Raw genomic sequence first — 21,712 nt, forward strand, 5'->3', positions numbered from 1 at the left:
AAGTTTAATTAAGTCCCATTTGTTTATTTTTGTTTTAATTTCTGTTACTCTAGGAGATGGGTCAAAAAAGATCTTGCTGTGGTTTATGTCAAAGAGTGTTTGTCCTATGTTTTCCTCTGAAAGTTTTATAGTGTCTGGTCTTACATTTAAGTCTTTAATCCATTTGGAGTTTATTTTTGTGTATGGTGTTAGGGAGTGTTCTAACTTCATTCTTTTACATGTAGCTGTCCAGTTTTCCCAGCACCACTTATTGAAGAGACCGTCTTTTCTCCATTATATATTCTTACCTCCTTTGTCACGGACTCATTGACCATAGGTGTCTGGGTTTATTTCTGAGCTTCCTATCCCATTCCACTGAATTTTCTCAAAAGCTTTTTCTGCATCTACTGAGATGATCATATGGTTTTTATTGTTCAGTTTGTTAATGTGGTGTATCACACTGATTGATTTGCAGATACTGAAAATAAATAAATTTTTTAAAAATCTATTAAGACGATTTATAGCCTAGTATACATATGATCTACCCTGGAGAATGTCCCATATGCCCCTGAGAAGTATGTATATTCTGTTATTTTGGGGTAGAATGTTCTGTATATTTATGTTTGATCTAGTTGGTTTATTGTATTGTTTTCTTTCTCCTGACAAAGAAAACAAGTCTTTGTCTTTTTTTTTTTTTTTTTGGCTGCATTGCGTCTTTGTTGCTGCACGCGGTCTTTCTCTAGTTGTGGCACGCGGGCTTTCTCTAGTTGTGGCAAGCAGGGGCTACTCTTCATTGTGGTGCACAGGCTTCTCACTGCAGTGGCTTCTCTTATTGTGAAGCACAGGCTCTAGCTGCGTGGGCTTCAGTAGTTGCAGCATGCGGGCTCAGTAGTTGTGGCGTGCAGGCCCTAGAGTGCACAGGCTTCAGTAGTTGAGGCATGTGGGCTCAGTAGTTGTGGCATGCAAGCTCTAGGGTGCGTGGGCTTCAGTAGTTGAGGCGTATGGGCTCAGTAGTTGCAGCGCACAGGCTCTAGGGCACGCAGGTTTCAGCAGTTGTGGTGCGTGGGCTCAGTAGCTGTGGTGCCTGGGCTCTAGAGCACAGGCTCAGTAGTTGTGACACACAGGCTTAGTTGTTCCACAGCTTGTGGGATCTTCCCAGACCAGGGATCGAACCCATGTCCCCTGCATTGGCAGGCAGATTCTTAACCACTGCACCACCAGGGAAGTCCGTAAGTCCTCTATTTTTGTACTTATCTTCTACCTGTCTTTTCTATCCATTGTGGAAAATGAGATATTGAAGTTTCCAACTATTATTTTAAAACTGTTTCTTCTGTCATTTTTTTGCTTTATGTATTTTGATGTCCTGTTATTAGATACATTAATGAAGTTTATAATTATTTTACTTTCTTGTTCTATTGAATCTTTTATTAATATATAATATCCTTCATTGTCTTTTGTAACCATTTTTGATTTAAATAATACTATTTTGTCTGATATTATTATTGCTGCCCCTGCTGTCTTTGGTTGCTGTTTGCGCGGAATATCCTTTTCTGTCCTTTCACTTTTTTTTTTCTTGGTCCTTTCACTTTTAACCTGTTTCTGTCTTTGGATCTAAAGTGAGTCTTATAAACAGTATCTACTTGGATCATTTTTGTTTGTTTGTTTCTGCCAGTCTGTATCTTTTGTTTGTTTTGTTTTTAATTTTCTTGAAAAAGTCTCACTGTATTATTTGGTTATGTCTATTCTGATTTTTTTTCTTTTGACAATACTTATGGCTTTGAGACTGCTGGGTTTTTTTTTTTACATCTTCATTGGAGTATAATTGCTTTACAGTGGTGTATTAGTTTCTGCTTTATAACAAAGTGAATCAGTTATACATATACATATGTTCCTATATCTCTTCCCTCTTGCATCTCCGTCCCTCCCACCCTCCTTATCCCACCCCTCTAGGTCACAAAGCACCGAGCTGATCTCCCTGTGCTATGTGCCTGTTTCCCACTAGCTATCTGTTTTACGTTTCGTAGAGTATATATGTCCATGCCACTCTCTCACTTTGTCACAGTTTACTCTTCCACCTCCCCATATCCTCAAGTCCATTCTCTAGTAGGTCTGTGTCTTTATTCCTGTCTTACTCCTAGGTTCTTCTTAACCTTTTTCTTTTAGATTCCATATATATGTGTTAGCATACGGTATTTGTCTTTCTCTTTCTGACTTACTTCACTCTGTATGACAGACTCTACATCTATCCGCCTCATTACAAATAGCTCAATTTCGTTTCTTTTTAAGGCTGAGTAATATTCCATTGTATATATGTGCCACATCTTCTTTATCCATTCATCCGATGATGGACACTTAGGTTGCTTCCATCTCCGGGCTATTGTAAATAGAGCTGCAATGAACATTTTGGTACATGACTCTTTTTGAATTATGGTTTTCTCAGGGTATATGCCCAGTATGGGATTGCTGGGTCATATGGTAGTTCTATTTGTAGTTTTTTAAGGAATCTCCATACTGTTCTCCATAGTGGCTGTACCAATTCACATTCCCACCAGCAATGCAAGAGTGTTCCCTTTTCTCCACACCCTCTCCAGCATTTATTGTTCCTAGATTTTTTGATGATGGCCATTCTGACTGGTGTGAGATGATATCTCATTGTAGTTTTGATATGCATTTCTCTAATGATTAATGATGTTGAGCATTCTTTCATGTGTCTGTTGGCAGTCTGTATGTCTTCTTTGGAGAAAAGTCTATTTACGTCTTCTACCCATTTTTGGATTGGGTTGTTTGATTTTTTGTTATTGAGCTGCATGAGCTGCTTGTAAATTTTGGAAATTATCCTTTGTCAGTTGCTTCATTTGCAAATATTTTCTCCCATTCTGAGGGTTGTCTTTTGGTCTTGTTTATGGTTTCCTTTGCTGTGCAAAAGATTTGAAGTTTCATTAGGTCCCATTTGTTTATTTTTGTTTTTATTTCCATTTCTCTAGGAGGTGGGTCAAAAAGGTTCTTACTATGATTTATGTCATAGAGTGTTCCGCCTATGTTTTCCTCTAAGAGTTTGAAAGTTTCTGGCCTTACATTTAGGTCTTTAATGCATTTTGAGCTTATTTTTGTGTATGGTGTTAGGGAGTGATCTAATCTCATTCTTTTACATGTACCTGTCCAGTTTTCCCAGCACCACTTATTGAAGAGGCTGTCCTTCCTCCACTGTACATTCCTGCCTCTTTTATCAAAGATAAGGTGACCATATGTACATAGGTTTATCGCTGGGCTTTCTATCCTGTTCCATTGATCTTTCTGTTTTTGTGCCAGTACCATACTGTGTTGATTACTGTAGCTTTGTAGTATAGTCTGAAGTCAGGGAGCCTGATTCCTCCAGCTCCATTTTTCGTTCTTAAGATTGCTTTGGCTATTCGGGGTCTTTTGTGTTTCCATACAGATTGTGAAATTTTTTGTTCTAGTTCTGTGAAAAATGCCAGTGGTAGTTTGATAGGGATTGCATTGAATCTGTAGATTGCTTTGGGTAGTAGAGTCATTTTCACAATGTTGATTCTTCCAATCCAAGAACATGGTATATCTCTCCATCTATTTATATCATCTTTAATTTCTTTCACCAGTGTCTTATAATTTTCTGCATGCAGGTCTTTTGTCTCCTTAGATAAGTCTATTCCTAGATATTTTATTCTTTTTGTTGCAATGGTAAATGGGAGTGTTTTCTTGATTTCACTTTCAGATTTTTCATCATTAGTATATAGGAATGCCAGAGATTTCTGTGCATTAATTTTGTATCCTGCCACTTTACCAAATTCATTGATTAGCTCTAGTAGTTTTCTGGTAGCACCTTTAGGATTCTCTATATATAGTATCATGTCATCTGCAAACATTGACAGCTTTACTTCTTCTTTTCCGATTTGGAATCCTTTTATTTCCTTTTCTTCTCTGATTGCTGTGGCTGAAACTTCCAAAACTCTGTTGAATAAGAGTGGTGAGAGTGGGCAACCTTGTCTTGTTCCTGATCTTAGTGGAAATGCTTTCAGTTTTTCACCACTGAGGACAATGTTGGCTGTGGGTTTGTCATATATGGCCTTTATTATGTTGAGGAAAGTTCCCTCTATGCCTACTCGCTGCAGGGTTTTTGTTATAAATGGGTGCTGAATTTTGTCGAAAGCTTTCTCTGCATCTACTGAGATGATCATATGGTTTTTCTCCTTCAATTTGTTAATACGGTGTATCACATTATTGATTTGCATATATTGAAGAATCCTTGCATTCCTGGAATAAACCCCACTTGATCATGGTGTATGATCCTTTTAATGTGCTGTTGGATCCTGTTTGCTAGAATTTTGTTGAGGATTTTTGCATCTATGTTCATCAGTGATATTGGCCTGTAGTTTTCTTTCTTTGTGACATCCTTGTCTGGTTTTGGTATTAAGGTGATGGTGGCCTCGTAGAATGAATTTGGGAGTGTTCCTCCCTCTGCTATATTTTGGAAGAGTTTGAGAAGGATAGGTGTTAGCTCTTCTCTAAATGTTTGGTAGAATTCGCCTGTGAAGCCGTCTGGTCCTGGGGTTTTGTTTGTTGGAAGATTTTTAATCTCAGTTTCAATTTCAGTGCTTGTGATTGGTCTGTTCATATTTTCTATTTCTTCCTGGTTCAGTCTCAGCAGGTTGTGCATTTCTAAGAATTTGTCCATTTCTTCCAGGTGTCCATTTTATTGGCATAGAGTTGCTTGTAGTAATCTCTCGTGATCCTTTGTATTTCTGCAGTGTCAGTTGTTACTTCTCCTTTTTCATTTCTAATTCTATTGATTTGAGTCTTCTCCCTTTTTTCTTGATGAGTCTGGCTAATGGTTTATCAATTTTGTTTATCTTCTCAAAGAACCAGCTTTTAGTTTTATTAATCTTTGCTGTCGTTTCCTTCATTTCTTTTTCATTTATTTGTGATCTGATCTTTAGGATTTCTTTCCTTCTGCTAACTTTGGGGTTTTTTTGTTCTTTCTCTAATTGCTTTAGGTGCAAGGTTAGGTTGTTTATTTGAGATGTTTCCTGTTTCTTAGGGTAGGATTGTATTGCTATAAACTTCCCTCTTAGAACTGCTTTTGCTGCATCCCATAGGTTTTGGGTCATCGTGTCTCCATTGTCATTTGTTTCTAGGTATTTTTTCATTTCCTCTTTGATTTCTTCAGTGATCACTTCGTTATTAAGTAGTGTATTGTTACCGTACATGTGTTTGTATTTTTTACAGATCTTTTCCTGTAATTGATATCTAGTCTCATAGCGTTGTGGTTGGAAAAGATACTTGATACAATTTCAATTTTCTTAAATTCACCAAGGCTTGATTTGTGATCCAGGATATGATCTGTCCTGGAGAATGTTACATTAGCACTTGAGAAAAATGTGTATTCTGTTGTTTTTGGATGGAATGTCCTATAAATATCAATTAAATCCATCTTGTTTAATGTATCATTTAAAGCTTGTGTTTCCTTTTTTATTTTCATTTTGGATGATCTGTCCATTGGTGAAAGTGGGGTGTTAAAGTCTCCTACTATGAATGTGTTACCGTCGATTTCCCCTTTTATGGCTGTTAGCATTTGCGTTATGTATTCAGGTGCCCCTATGCTGGGTGCATAAATATTTACAATTGTTATATCTTCTTCTTGGATCGATCCCTTGATCATTATGTAGTTTCCTTCTTTGTCTCTTCTAATAGTCTTTATTTTAAAGTCTATTTTGTCTGATACGAGAATTGCTACTCCAGCTTTCTTTTGGTTTCCATTTCCATGTAATATCTTTTTCCAATCCCTTACTTTCAGTCTGTATGTGTCTCTAGGTCCGAAGTGGGTCTCTTGTAGACAGCATATATATGGGTATTGTTTTAGTATCCATTCAGCCAATGTGTCTTTTGGTGGGAGCATTTAGTCCATTTACATTTATGGTAATTATCGATATGTATGTTCCTATTCCCATTTTTTTAATTGTTTTGGGTTTGTTATTGTAGGTCTTTTCCTTCTCTTGTGTTTCTTGCCTAGAGAAGTTCCTTTAGCATTTGTTGTAAAGCTGGTTTGGTGGTGCTGAACTCTCTCAGCTCTTGCTTGTCTGTAAAGGTTTTAATTTCTCCATCAAATCTGAATGAGATCCTTGCTGGGTAGAGTAGTCTTGGTTTCAGGTTTTTCTCCTTCATCACTTTAAATATGTCCTGCCACTCCCTTCTGGCTTTCAGAGTTTCTGCTGAAAGATCAGCTGTTAACCTTATGGGGATTCCCTTATGTGTTATTTGTTGTTTTTCCCTTGCTGCTTTTAATATGCTTTCTTTGTATTTAATTTTAGACAGTTTGATTAATATGTGTCTTGGCGTATTTCTCCTTGGATTTATCCTGTATGGGACTCTCTGTGCTTCCTGGATTTGAATAACTATTTCCTTTCTCATATTAGGGAAGTTTTCAACTATAATTTCTTCAAATATTTTCTCAGTCCCTTTCTTTTTCTCTTCTTCTTCTGGAACCCCTATACTTCGAATGTTGTCCCAGAGGTGTCTGAGACTGTCCTCAGTTCTTTTCATTCTTTTTTCTTTATTCTGCTCTGCCGTAGTTATTTCCACTATTTTATCTTCCAGGTCACTTATCCGTTCTTCTGCCTCAGTTATTCTGCTATTCATCCCATCTAGAGTATTTTTAATTTCATTTATTTCATTTATTGTGTTGTTCATCGTTGCTTGTTTCCTCTTTAGTTCTTCTAGGTCCTTGTTAAATGTATCTTGCATTTTGTCTATTCTATTTCCAAGATTTTGGATATCTTTACTATTACTATTCTGAATTCTTTTTCAGGCCGACTGCCTATTTCCTCTTCATTTGTTAGGTCTGGTGGGTTTTTATCTTGCTCCTTCATCTGCTGTGTGTTTCTCTGTCTTCTCATTTTGCTTATCTTACTGTGTTTGGGGTCTCCTTTTTGCAGGCTGCAGGTTCGTAGTTCCCGTTGTTTTTGGTGTCTGTCCCAGGTGGCTAAGGTTGGTTCAGTGGGTTGTGTAGGCTGCCCTGGTGGGCAGGTCCACGTCTGCTGGTGTGTTTTGGGGTGTCTGTGGACTTATTATGATTTTAGGTAGCCTCTCTGCTAATGGGTGGGGTTGTGTTCCTGTCTTGCTATTGTTTGGCATAGGGTGTCCAGCACTGTAGCTTGCTGGTCGTTGAGTGAAGCTGGGTGCTGGTGTTGAGATGGAGATCTCTGGGAGATTTTCGCCATTTGATATTATGTGGAGCTGGGATGTCTCTTGTGTACCAGTGTCCTGAAGTTGGCTCTCCCACATCAGAGGCACAGCACTGACTCCTGGCTGCAGCACCAAGAGCCTTTCATCTACACGGCTCCTCAATTTGGGATGGTTCGTTGTCTATTCATGTATTCCACAGATGCAGGGTACATCAAGTTGATTGTGGACCTTTAATGCGCTGCTTCTGAGGCTGCTGGGAGAGATTTCCCTTTCTCTTCTTTGTTCTCACAGCTCCCGGGGCTCAGCTTTGGATTTGGCCCCGCCTCTGCGTGTAGGTCACCAGAGGGCGTCTGTTCTTCGCTCAGACTGGACGGGGTTAAAGGAGCAGCTGCTTCGGGGACTCTGGCTCACTCAGGCTGGGCGAAGGAAGGGGCACGGAGTGCGGGGCGAGCCTTTGGCGGCAGAGGCTGGCATGACGTTGCACCAGCCTGAGGCGTGCAGTGCGTTCTCCCGGGGAAGTTGTCCCTGGATCTCGGGACCGTGGCGGGCTGCACAGGCTCCCGGGAGGGGAGGTGTGGAGAGTGACCTGTGCTCACACACAGGCTTCTTGGTGGCGGCAGCAGCAGCCTCAGTGTCTGTCTCATGCCCCTCTCTGGGGTCTGCGCTTTTAGCTGTGGCTAGTGCCCATCTCTGGAGCTCCTTTAAGCAGCGCTCTTAATCCCCTCTCCTCGCGCACCAGGAAACAAAGAGGGAAGAAAATGTCTCCTGCCTCTTCGGCAGGTCCAGACTTTTTCCCAGACTCCCTCCTGGCTAGCCGTGGTGCACTAACCCCCTGCAGGCTGTGTTCACACCGCCAACCCCAGTCCTCTCCGTGCGCTCCAACCGAAGCCTCTGTATCCTTTGATGGAAGGGTTTGATCCACTTATATTTAAAGTTATTACTGATAGTGATGTCAGCATTCTCTCCCCTTTAATTTATAATTAATCAGACATCCATAACTAACCGAAAAAGAGTACCTCTGCACATCATACCAGGAAACCCAAGAGATCATCCATATGTGAACCCAAATGTGGGTGGATTGTACCACGGAGGAAGCTGTGGAGCAAGAGGAGTTGCAGTGTAGCCAGCAGCAGCACAGAAGGCAGCAGCAGGTCCAGGGGTTGGTGGCACAACCTCTTTGGCAGACTGAGTAAAGAATGGAAGCAGTGAATGGTATCTGTCCTGTTGCACATCTGCAGCTAGAGGGATCTGCTGCTCTCTGAGGAGAGACCTCAGTGACTGGGAGGAGAGAAAGGAAAAGGAGGTAGTAGACAAGAGAACTGAAGAAAAGTGTCTACTGCTGTCTGCCCCAGGATTCTGGCAAGACAACCACCCACAATCCTCTACAACCCTCCCACTTGAGGATGCCCCTACTGAGCCATGGGCACACCCAAAGCTGCAAGTGCTAAGTACAAACCTCCTGCCACTCTTCCACCGCCCCCCTTTTTTTTTTTAACCACCAGCATTTTGTGTGTGTGTGTGTGTGTGTGTGTGTGTGTGTGTGTGTGTGTGTGCGCTTCCAACCTTAGTGGCAGGTAGCTATTAGTTTTGTAGACTTCTATATCCAGTTCCTTTTCCCAGGTTTGGGAAGTTCTCAGCTATTTCCTTAAATAAACTGTCACCCTCTTCCCCTTCTCTTCTCCTTCTGGAATATCCTTATTCTTTTGTTGGCTTTTTAATGGAGTCTGATTGTTCTAATAGGATTTTTTTCACATTTAAAAAAGTGATTTCTCTCTCCTGATTCATTTCTAGTTTTCTATTTTCCAGCTTACTGATTCTCTCTTCCATCTGATCTCCTCTATTTCTAATGCATTCTTCTCACTTATCAAGTTCTTTAATTCCAGAATTTCTGCTTAGTTCGTCTTTTAAAATTTTTATTTGGTAAAGTACTCCTTCTGTTTATTAATTTTATTCTTGAGATCATCATATTGCCTTTTACCAACCTTACATTGGTCAGAATGGCCATCATCAAAAAGTTTACAAATAATAAATTCTGGAGAGGGTGGGGAGAAAAGGGACCCTCCTATACTGTTAGTGGTAATGTATATTGGTACAACCACTATAAAAAACAGTATGAAGTTTCCTTAAAAAACTAAAAATAGACCTACCATAAGATCCAGTAACTCCACTCCTGGGCATATATCTGGAAAACACAAAGTATAATTTGAAAACATACATATACCCCAGTGTTCACAGTAACACTGTTTCCAATGTCCAAGACATGGAAGCAACCTAAATGTCTATCAACAGATGGAAAAAGAAGATGCGGTGTGTGTATGTGTGCGTGTGCGTGTGTGAATTTAATGGAATATTACTCAGCCATAAAAAAGAATAATGCCATCTGCAGCAACATGAATGGATATAGAGATTATTGTGTTAAGTGAAGTAAGTCAAAGACAAACATCATATGATATCATTATTTGTGGAACCTTAAAAAATGGTATAAATGAATTTATATGTAAAACAGAAATAGACTCACAAACATAGAAAACAAACTTATGGTTACCAAAGGGGATAGTGGGGAGTGGGGGGAGGTAAATTTGGAGATCGGGATTAACAAATACACACTACTATATATAAAATGGATAAACAACAAGGACCTACTGTATAGCACAGGGAACTATACTCAATATCTTATAATAACCTATAATGGAAAAGAATCTGGAAAAGAATATATGTATTATATATATATATATATATATATATATATATAAAACGTATTAATATATGTATAACTGAGTCATTCTGCTATACATTTGAAACTAACACAACATTGGAAATTAACTATACTTCAATAAAATAATAATAATTTAAAAAGAAGATATATTACTGTAAATATACAGGCTCCCAACTCCCAAGCACCAAAATATATTACGCAAATAATAACAGATATTAAGGGAGAAATAGACAACAATACAGTAATTGTAGGGGACTTCAGTACCTCTCTATCACCAATGGATAGATCATCTAGACAGAAAATCAACAAGAAAATACTTGAATTGAACCACACTTTAGAACAAATGGACTTAATAGATATACAGAACATTCAGTCCAACAGCACCAGAATACACATTCTTCTCAAATGCACATGGAACATCCTCTAGAATAAATCATGTGATAGGCCACAAAAAAAAAATCTTCGCAAATTTAAGAAGATTGAAATCATCCAGCTATCTTTTCTGACCACAATAATATAAAACTAGAAATGAGAAAAGTGAGAATATCTACAAATATGTGGAAACTAAAAACACACTTCTAAACAACCCTTGGGTCAAAAAAGAAATGAAACTGGAAATGAAAAATTATTTTAATACAAATGAAAATACAACATACAAAATATTGTAGGATGTAGCAAAAGCAGTTCTCAGAGGCAAGCCTGCAGCAAAAATTCATACAGTAAATGATAAGCAATATCTCAGATAAACAACCTAACCTTACACCTCAAGGGACTAGAAAAAGAACAAGTTAAGCCCAAAATTAGCAGAAGGAGGAAAATAAAAAAAGAAAAGGTATAAATGAGATAGACACCAGAAAAAAAACAATAGAAAGGAACAACAAAAGTAAGGTCGGTTCTTTGAAAAGATAAATAAAACTGACCAAACTTTAGCTGGACTAATTGATGATGAAATAGAGAAGACTAAAAATTAGACACAAAACAGGAGACATTACAACTGATACTGCAGAAACACATAGAATCATAAGAGACTACTATGAACAATTATATGCTAACAAATTACATAACCTAGAAGAAATGTATATATTTCTAGACCATATAACCTACCAAGACTGAATCAGGAAGAAAGAGAAAATCTGAACAGACCAATAATGAGTAAAGAGATTGAATCAGTAATCAAAAATTCCCCACACAGAAAATTCCAGAACCAAACAGCTTCACTAGAGAATCTTAACAAACATTTAGAGAAGAATTAACACCAATCCTCCTCAAATTCTTCTAAATTACTGAGAAGGGAACACTTCCAAACTCATCCTACAAAGCCAACATTATGATACCAAAACCGGATAAGGATACCACAAGAAAAGAAAACTATAGACGAATATCCCTGATGTATATTGATGTATAAATTCTCAAAAAAATTAGCAAACCAAATTCAAGAACACTTTAAAAGGATTATGCACCATGACCAAGTGGTATTTATCCCCAGGATGCAAGGATGATTCAACATATGCAAATCAATAAGTACATCACATTAATAAAATGAAAGATGAAAATGAAGGAATCAACTCACTAGAAACAGAAAAAGTATTTGACAAAATACAACACCTTTCGTGATAAAAACCCTTAACAGATTAGGTATAAAAGGAACATACTTCAACATAATAAGGGCCATATATCACAAACCCACAGCCAACATTTTCTTCAACTCAGTGGAGAAAAACTGAAGTGTTTCCTCTAAAATCAAGAACAAGACAAGGATGCCACTCTCACCACTCCTATTCAAAATAGTACTGGAAATCCTAGCTAGAGCAAATAGGCAAACAACAAAATAAAAGGTATCTGAATCAGAAAGAAAGAAGTAAAATTTTCACTATTTGATGATTATATGACCTTATATATAGAAAAATCCCAAAGAGTCAGTCATAAAACTGTTGGAATTAATCAATGATTTTAGTAAAGTGGTTGAATCAACATACAGAAAGCAACTGTATTCCTTTACACTAATGATGAAGCATCTGAAAAAGAAATAAAACTATCCCATTCACAATAGCATCAAAAATAATAAAACACTTTAGAATAAATTTAACCAAGGAAGTGAAAGATCTGTTCAATGAAAACTACAAGGCTTTGCTGAAAGAATTTAAAGATGACACAAATAAATGGAAAGACATCCCTTGTCCATGGACTGGAAAAATTAATATTGTTAAAATGGCCACAGTACTCAAAGCCATCTACACATTCAGTGTAACTCCCACCAAAATACCAAAGCCATTCTTCACCGAAATAGAAGAAACAATCCTAAAATTTGTATGGAACCACAAAAGACCCCAAATAGCCAAAGCAATCCTGAGAAAAAAAAGAACAGAGTCAGAGGTATTACAGTTCCAGATTTCAAATTATACTACAAAGCCATAGTAAGGAAAACAGTATGGTACTGGCACAAAAAGAGACACACTAACCAGTGAAACAAAATAAAGCCCCCAAATCAAATCCTGCTATATACTGTCAACCATTATTCAACATGGGAGCCAAGAATACCCAATGGATAAAGGATAGTCTCTTCAAATAATCTTGCTGGGGGCTTCCCTGGTGGCGCAGTGGTTGAGAATCCGCCTGCCAATGCAGGGGACACAGGTTCGTGCCCCGGTCCGGGAAGATCCCACATGCCGCGGAGGGGTTGGGCCTGTGAGCGATGGCCGCTGAGCCTGCGCATCCGGAGCCTGTGCTCCACAGCGGGAGAGGCCACGACAGTGAGAGGCCCGCGTACCGCAAAAAAACACAAAACAAAACAAAAAAAATCTTGCTGGGAAAAGTGGAGAAATACATGCAGAACAACGAAATTGGACCCCTGTCTCATACTGTTCACAAAAATTAACTCAAAATGGATCAAAGACTTAAACATAAGACCTGATAACATAAAACTCCTAGAATAAAACATAGGGAAGAAGCTCATCAATAATGTAACTACATCGGGCTTCCCTGGTGGCGCAGTGTTTGAGAGTCCGCCTGCCAATGCAGGAGACACGGGTTCGTGCCCTGGTCCGGGAAGATCCCACATGCCACAGAGTGGCTGGGCCCATGAGCCGTGGCCACTGAGCCTGCGCGTCTGGAGCCTGTGCTCCGCAACGGGAGAGGCCACAACAGTGAGAGGCCCGCATACCAAAAAAAAATAATAACAATGTAACTACATCAAATGCAAAAGCTTCTGCATAGCAAAAGAAACAGTTAACAAAATGAAAAAACCTACAGAATGGGAGGAAACTTTTGCAAACCATATATCCAATAAGTGGTTAATATCCAAAATATATAAAGAACTCAGTAACAACAACAAAATCCAATTTTTTAAATGGGCGAAGAACTAACTAGACATTTTTCCAAAGAGGATATCAAAATGACCAACAGACACATGAAAAAATGTTCAACCTTACTAATCGTCAGAGAAATGAAAATCAATACCACAATGAGATATCACCTCACACCTGTTAGAATGGCTATCATCAAGAAGAGACAGCAAGTGCTGGTGAGGATGTGGTGAAAAGGGAACATATATACATTGTTGGTGAGAATGTAACTTGGTCCAACCATTATGGAAAACAATATGGAGGTTCTTCAAATGTTAAAAGAATAGAGCTGGAGGTATGATCCCTGACTTCAGACTATACTACAAAACTACAGTAATCAAATATTGTACTGACACAAAAACAGACAGATCAGTTGAACAGAATAGAGAGCATAGAAAAAAACCCACACACTTAAATTCAATTAATCTACAACAAAGGAGGCAAGAATATACAATGGAGAAAAGACAGTTTCTTCAATACATGGTGCTGGGGAAACTGGGCCACTATGTGTAAAAGAATGAAATTAGAACATTTTCTAATACCATATACAAAAATACACTCAAAATGGATTAAAGACCTAAATGTAAGACTGGAGACCATAAAACTCCTAAAAGAAAACATGGGAAGAACACTCTTTGACATAAATTGTAGCAATATTTTTTTAGATCTACCTCCTAAGGCAAAGGAAACAAAAACAAAAATAACTAACTAAAACGTAATTAAACTTAAAAGTTTTTGCACAGCAAAAAGGAAAAGACAACCTACTGAATGGGAGAAATATTTGCAAATGATGTGACTGATAAGGGGTTAATATCCAAAATATATATACAACTCATACAATTCAGTATCAAAAAAAAAAACCAACCAGAAAAAAGAAACAAACTAAAAGTGGACAGAAGACCTGAACAGACATTTCTCCAAAGAAGACATACAGGTGGCCAACAGGCACATGAAAAGGTGCTCAACAGCATTAATTGTCAGAGAAATCCAAATCAAAACCACATGGGATATCACATCACACCTGTTAGGATGACTATTATCAAAAAGAGAAGAGAAAACAAATGCTGGTGAGGATGTGGAGAAAAGGGAACCCTCAAATACTGCTGGTGGAAATGTAAATTGGTGCAGCCACTGTAAAAACAGTATGAAGATTCCTCAGAAAACTAAAAATGGTACTACCATATGATCCAGCAATTCCACTCCTGGTTTATATCTGAAGAAACTGAAACAATCAATTCAAAAGATATATGCAACCCAAAGTTTCTAGCAGCATTATTTTCAATAGCCATGATATGGAAGCAACCTAAGTGTCCACCAACACATGAATGGATAAAGATGTGGAATGAATACATACACATACACACACACACACACATACACACACACACACACACACACAATGGAATACTACTCAGCCATAAAAAAGAATGAAATTTTGCCACTTGCAACAACATGGATGGACTTGGAGGGTATCTTGCTTAGTGAAATAAGTCAGAGAAAGACAAATACTGTATGATATCACTTACATGTGGAATGTAAAAAATAAACTAGTGAATATAACAAAGAAGAAACAGACTCACAGATCTAGAGAACAACCTTGTGGTTACCAATGGGGAGAGGGAAGCGAGGAGGGTTAGGGGATTAAGAGGTACAAACTACTATGCATAAAATAAATTAGCTACAAGGATATATTGCACAGCACAGGGAATGTATAATAACTATAAATGGTATATAACCTTTAAAAATTGTGAATCACTGTGTTGTATACCAGAAACTTATAAAATATTATAAATCGACTATACCTCAATTTGTAAAAAAAAGGGAAAAAATTAAAAATAGAAATATGATCCAGCAATTACACTTTTGGGTATATACCCAAAAAAAATGAAAACAAGATTTCCAGGAGATACTTGAACTCCCATGTTTATTGCAGCATTATTCACAATAACCAAGATATGGTACCCAAATGCCCATCAACGGATAAATGGACAAAAAAAAGTGGTATGTATATACGATAGAATATCATTCAGCCATGAGAAAGGAGGATATCCTCCCATTTGTGACAACATGGATAAACCTTAAGTACATTATGCTAAGCAAGATAAGTCAGAAAGTACTGAATGATATCATTTATATGTGAAATCTAAAAAAAATTAAACGTGTAATAAAACAGTGAAATGGTCGTTACCAGGGGATGGGAATAGGGATAAGAGTGATGGTGTTTAAGGGTACAAACTTGTCAACAAGTAGTAAAGAAGCCATAGTGATCTAATGCACAGTATAATGAAATGAATATAGACAATAATTTTGTACTATAATTACGTGATGTGAGAAATAATAGCCTCATCAGCCATCATACTACAATATGTAAATGTTTCAAAGCAACATGCTATATAACTTAAACTTACACGATGTCGTACTGTCAAATCTATTCAATAAAAAATAAAAGTAAAAATAAAGTATCATTTGTTATTTGTTTTCTATATACCTTATAGCTTTTTGTCCCTCAGTACTTGCATTATTGTCTTCTTTTGTGCTTAGTGGATTTTTTTGTAGTGAGACATTTTAATTTCTTTGTGGTTACCACAGGGATTACATTTAACATCCTAAGGTTCTAACACCATCTTAACTTCAATAACATACAAAACTGTTTCCATACAGCTCCATTCCCCAACCCCTTTCAGTTACTGATGTCACAAAATTACATCTTTATGCACTGTGTGTTCAAAAACATAGGCTAATAATTTTTCTATGCATTAGTCTTTTAAATCATGTAGGGAAAAAAAAGTGGTATTCCACTTACAATTTACTAGCTTTTATAATTTCCCATGTATTTATCTTTACTATAAATATTTATTTCTTCATATGGATTTGAGTTAGTGCCTAGTGTCCTTTCATTTCAACCTGAAGGACTCCCTGTAGCATTTCCTGCAGGGCAGGTCTACTGGTAATGAATTCCTTCAGCTTTTGTTTATCTGAGGGTGTCTTAATTTCTCTCTCATTTTTGAAGGACAGTTTTGGCAGATGAAGTATTCTTGGTTGACAAGGTTTTTTTTTTTTCCTTCTTCTTCTTCTTGCAGCCTTTTAAATGTATCAACCCACTGTATACTGGCCTCTCAGGTTTCGGATGAGAAATCTCCACATGATCTTATTTAAGATCTCTCTCTTATATGTGATGAGTCACTTCTCTCTTAATGCTTTCAAGACCCTCTCTTTGACTTTGTCTTTGACAGTTTCATTAGAATGTCTCAATGTGCACCTTTTTGTGCACATTCTACTTGGTGTTCATTGAGCTTCTCGGATATTAATATTTGTGTATTTCATCACACGTGAGAAGGTTTTGGCCGTTACTTCTTCAGATAATCTCCCTGCCCCTTTGTCTCTCTGTTCTCCTATGAGACTCCCACGAGGCATATGTCCGTCTTCTTTACAGTATCTCACAGGTTCTGCAGGCTCTATTCACTTTTCTTCAGTTTTTTTTCTTTCTGTTACTCAACTCGATAATTTCAATCATCTTTTCTATAAGTTTCTTTCTTTTTCTTTCTCAAATCTGCTTCTGACTCCCCCTAGTGAATTTTTCATTTCAATTATTGTACTTTTTGGTTCCAGAATTTTTTTTTAGTTCCTTTTTATGTCTTCTCTTTACTAATACTTACAAATTATTCCTACATTGTTTTCTTGACTTTATTTTCATCTTCCGATAGCTCTTTGAGCATCTTTAAGACAGTTGTTCTAAAGTATTTTTCTAATAGGTCCACCATCTGGTCTTTCTCAGGGATGGTTTCTGTTGATTTAATTTTTCCTTTGAATTGGCCATACTTTCCTTGTGATATTTTGTTGAAAATCAGACATTTGAATTATACTGGTAACTCTGGAAATCAGATTGTCTGCCTGCTCCAGGGTTTACTGATGTTGTTGTTTTTGTTGTTGTTGTTTGGTGCCTTTGTGCCAAGGATTAGCCTGAGGTATAAAGTCAGGGTCTTCTCCTGTCTTTTCTGAGCCTGCACCTTTCCCTGGGTATACACAGTGACTTTCTATGGATATTCAATTGGTTTTGAATGTCCTAGTCCTTAAATGTCTAGTGCCCAAAAGGGGAGAAAGGGAATAATGAATGAGGGAATGGATAAGCTCTGGGTCTTTAAATCCCCTGTAAGTCTCTTCAGATGGTGGGACTGGAACAATGGCTGCCCACCACAGTGTCTGTATCTCTGCAATCAGAAGCAGGAATCAGAACGCAGATCCCTGATATTTGGAGGACAAGGTTCTTGCTGTTCACCCTGGCTCCCATAAGCTGTGCGCAGGCTACTACAAGTACATGTGCATGGCTGCCTCTGGTGGGGGGATGGTAGTGGTTGACGGGGAGCCACTGATGTGCTAAGAGGTGAAATTAACCAAAATTAACCACAATTTACTGTCAGGGCTTCCCCTGGAATTTGCAACTTTTGAATAGACTGCAGAGGTCTAGAAGAGTCACATCAGGCAGATTCTGCCGGTATAGTTGTCTAGGTAGGGAGATGGACTCCTGGCACTTCCTACTCTACCATCTTCCCTGATGTCACTCCACATATGTAACTTAAAATTTCCCAGTAACCACTTAATAAAGCAAAAAGAAACAAGTAAGTACTTTAACAATATATTTAACCTAGTGTATCAAAAATATGATTAGTCAGTATGTAATCAACATAAAAAATTTTATACCGTCTTCAAAAGTGTGTATTATTTCATACTTAGAGAACATCAATTCAGATGGTAAATTTTCAACAGTTTGAAATGTTGTACTACCAAACTAAAAATGTGTTTAACAGAAAAATATTTTATATTGCTTCAGTTTCTCAATTTAAATTAATTAAATTTAACACAATTTAAAACTCAGCTCCTCAGTTGGAGTAGCCATGTTTCAAGTGCTCAGCAGCCACAGGTGGCAATGGCCACTATATTGAACAACCCAGCTCTAGACTCTCACCTTATAAAAAAAGATTTGTGAAGTTAAGTTTGGTTTGGCTTTACTTTCTGTTCTTTACTGAAGGGCTTTCAGTTCCTTCTTTTTTCAAAATGCCCACTGGATTAGGATGGATCCTTCCCTTGTAAGGCAAGCATGAAATGTGTAGACACCTGGGAAGCCACTGTTGAAGCAGAAGCCTCCACAGGGAAACCCTGTAGCCATCCTAGAGGCTGCCATGCAGCAAGTGAGTGAGTTGTATCTTCCAGGCATAAGGTTCTAGAAGGGACTGGAGTCCACACAAGTCATTGGTACTTGTCTTCCATTCTAGAAGCAGCAAGGCTTTCACTTTCACACTCAATCTAGCAAGGAGCCTGTCACTTCTGAATAACAGTGCTGGTAGCAGCTCAGCTTCATGTTACAACCCTGAAGATGTTTTGCTCCGTTTGGGGGGATCATGCTGTGAATATCCATGTGGAATCCCAGTTGCTTCCAGGAAAGTTGTTTATAATACTGCCGAATGGGCAAGACAAAGAGAACTTCTGCATTTTTTTTTTCTTTTTAAGGTAACTAACCCAATATGGTAAACCTCAGCAAATGCAGTTTAAAACCATAATAACATTTCACATGCATCGAATTGGTTAAAAAAATTTATCTTTGTCGGGACTTCCCTGGCGGTGCAGTGGTTAAGAACCCGCCTGCCAGTGCAGGGGACACGGGTTCGAGCCCTTGTCTGGGAAGATCCCACATGCCGCTGGAGCAACTAAACCCATGCGCCACAGCTACTGAGCCTGCGCCCTAGAGCCCGCGAGCCACAACTACTGAGCCTGAGTGCCATAACTACTGAAGCCCTTGCACCTAGAGCCCATGCTCCTCAACAAGAGAAGCCACCACAATGAGAAGCCTGCGCACTGCAACGAAGAGCAGCCCCTGCTCGCCACAACTAGAGAAAGCCCACGTGTAACAACAAAGACCCAAAGCAGCCAAAAAATAAATTAATTTAAAAAAATTTATCTTTGTCAATATCAAGAGCTAGCAAGAATATGGAGTAAAAAAAAAAATCTCATCCAGAACTAGTGGGAGTATAAATTAGTTCAACCACTTTGGAAAACACTGTGAATCATCCAATAAAGTTGATGGTGCAGATCCCTCACCAGGTACATACACTAGAGAAACTGCGTGTGGATGAGGAGTGGCCCCAGAATGCTCACAGAGCACTGTTTATAATAGCGAAATATCTGGACCACCCGAATGTTCTTAAAGAAGATTGGATAAACTGGATATGTTCCACAACAAAACACTATACAGGGCTTCCCTGGTGGCGCAGTGGTTGAGAGCCCGCCTGCCGATGCAGGGGACGTGAGTTCGTGCCCCGGTCCGGGAGGATCCCGTGTGCCGCGGAGCGGCTGGGCCCGTAAGCCATGGCCGCGGAGCCTGTGCGTCCGGAGCCTGCGCTCCGCAACGGGAGAGGCCACAACAGTGAGAGGCCCGTGTACCGCAAAAAAAACAAAACAAAACAAAAAAAAAACACTATACAGCTGTGAAAATTAATAAACTTAGGTTATGTACGTCAACATATGAGTGGTTATCACAAATAGAAACTACAATCCAAGCAAGTCAGGAAGACTACACACACTTTGATTTCATTTATATGAAGGTCAAAAACACACAAACTTGATAATGTGTTGGGGAACACTAAGAATGTGTTTAACACCACATTCCTGTGTGGTGAAAGTATAAAGAAAAGCAAGGCATGGCTAACAGAAAACTCACAGAGAGTGATTACATTTGGGGGCTGGAGGAAGGGGCATGTGATCAAGGAGAGGACAAACTCAAATACGTATGTGGTTACGAATAGCAAGTTTTCTGTCTGCTCAATGATCTATTCCAAGATAATTACTGAGAGATTCTGAATTCACCAATGAGGTGGCAGTACTACATTTTCAGGTTCTGCCTGGAAGACATTCCTATAGGCCTATACGTGAGTCTTATTGGCCTATACGTGAGTCTTATTGCTCTGTCATGTGGCTGAATGACCTACTGACCATCTCTCATTATTTCAGGGAAATATGTTACAAGAGTTTTTTGGGGTAAAGATAGATGACCTTTCTAAATGTCTCATGTAAATGAGACATGTCCATATGTGCTGCATCCTGTTTAACTATTCCTGTCGCTGGACATTTAGGTTGCTTCCATGTCCTGGCTATTGTAAATAGTGCTGCAATGAACATCGGGGTGCATGCATCCTTTCAAATCATGGTTTTCTCTGGATATATATGCCTAGGAGTGGGATTGCTGGGTCATATGGTAATTCTGCTTTTAGGGGTTTTTTTAATATAAATTTAATTTATAAAAAGACCCAAAGGCTGTGTTGGGTCTTCCTTGCGTGCGGGCTTTCTCTAGTTGCAGTGAGCAGGGGCTACTCTTCATTGAGGTGCATGGGCTTCTCATAGCAGTGGCTTCTTTTGTTGCAGAGCATGGTCTCTAGGTGGGCAGACTTCAGTTGTTGTGGCTCACAGGCTCTAGAGCGCAGGCTCAGTAGTTGTGGGCCACAGGCTTAGCTGCTCCACAGCATGTGGGATCTTCCTGGCCCAGGGATCGAACCCATGTCCCCTGCATTGGCAGGTGGATTCTTAACCACTGCACCAGCAGGGAAGTCCTGCTTTTAGTTTTTTAAGGAACCTCCAGACTGTTCTCCATAGTGGCTGTACCAATTTACATTCCCACCAACAGTGCAGGAGGGCTCCCTTTTCTCCACACCCTCTCCAGCATTTACTGAATATTACTCAGCCACAAAGAGGAACGAAATAGTGCCATTTGCAGAGACGTGGATGGACCTAGAGAATGTCATACAGAGTGAAGTAAGTCAGAAAGAGAGAAAAATATATAATATCGCTTATATGTGGAATCTAGAAAAATGGTAGAGCTGAACTTATTTGCAAAGCAGAAATAGAGTCACAGCTGTAGAGAATAAATGTATGATTACCAAGGGGGATTGGGATGAATTGGGAGATTGGGATTGACATATATACACTGCTATGTATAAAACAGATAACTAATGAGAACCTACTGTATAGCATAGGGAAACCTACTCAGTGCTCTGTGGTGACCTAAATGGGAAGTAAATCTAAAAAAGAGTGGATATATGTATACGTATGACTGATTCACTTTGCTGTACAGCAAGAAACACAACATTGTAAAGCAACTATACTCCAATAAAAATTAATTTTAAAAAATGAGACATGTCCATGTAAATGAACTAAGAGATTTAAAAAATTACTGTTCAGAACCAAAACCTTTTTTTTATTGTATGATACGTATAAAAAGGTGCATATAAGACATTGCCATATGGCCTTTAGCCGTAGGTCTCATCCTGTGTGACAGAAGAGGAGACACAGAGGGGAGGGTGAGGTCAGGTGGCAAAATGGCAGACAGCCCTGACTCCTGGAGTGGAGAGGCTAAAGGCAGGTGTCCGCATTTCCTAATCCTCCCTACTAATCCCTTTGAAGTTCCACCGTCATAAGATCCAGAATTGTCCCC

At 38.8% G+C, this 21,712-nt stretch overlaps 2 protein-coding genes across 2 annotated transcripts in view; one reads left to right on the forward strand and one right to left on the reverse strand.

The window, feature by feature from the left end:
* ZRANB3 (zinc finger RANBP2-type containing 3) overlaps window positions 1-21,712 on the forward strand; it is a 297,735-nt gene that overhangs the window by 269,555 nt on the left and 6,468 nt on the right. The window lies entirely within an intron of this gene.
* The window catches only part of RAB3GAP1 (RAB3 GTPase activating protein catalytic subunit 1), a 150,608-nt gene continuing 136,897 nt past the window's right edge, over window positions 8,002-21,712 (reverse strand). Inside the window, exons 25-26 of the transcript XR_003438314.1 lie at window positions 9,324-9,358; window positions 8,002-8,454 (exon numbers count right to left, since the gene is read on the reverse strand). The gene's annotated coding sequence lies outside the window, so the exon portion shown is untranslated. The remainder of the gene's footprint in view (window positions 8,455-9,323; window positions 9,359-21,712) is intronic.

The sequence above is a fragment of the Aethalodelphis obliquidens genome, unplaced genomic scaffold, assembly GCF_003676395.1.
Source record: "Aethalodelphis obliquidens isolate GAN/ISIS:26980383/991018 unplaced genomic scaffold, ASM367639v1 scaffold2, whole genome shotgun sequence".
Taxonomy (NCBI): Eukaryota; Metazoa; Chordata; class Mammalia; order Artiodactyla; family Delphinidae; genus Aethalodelphis; species Aethalodelphis obliquidens.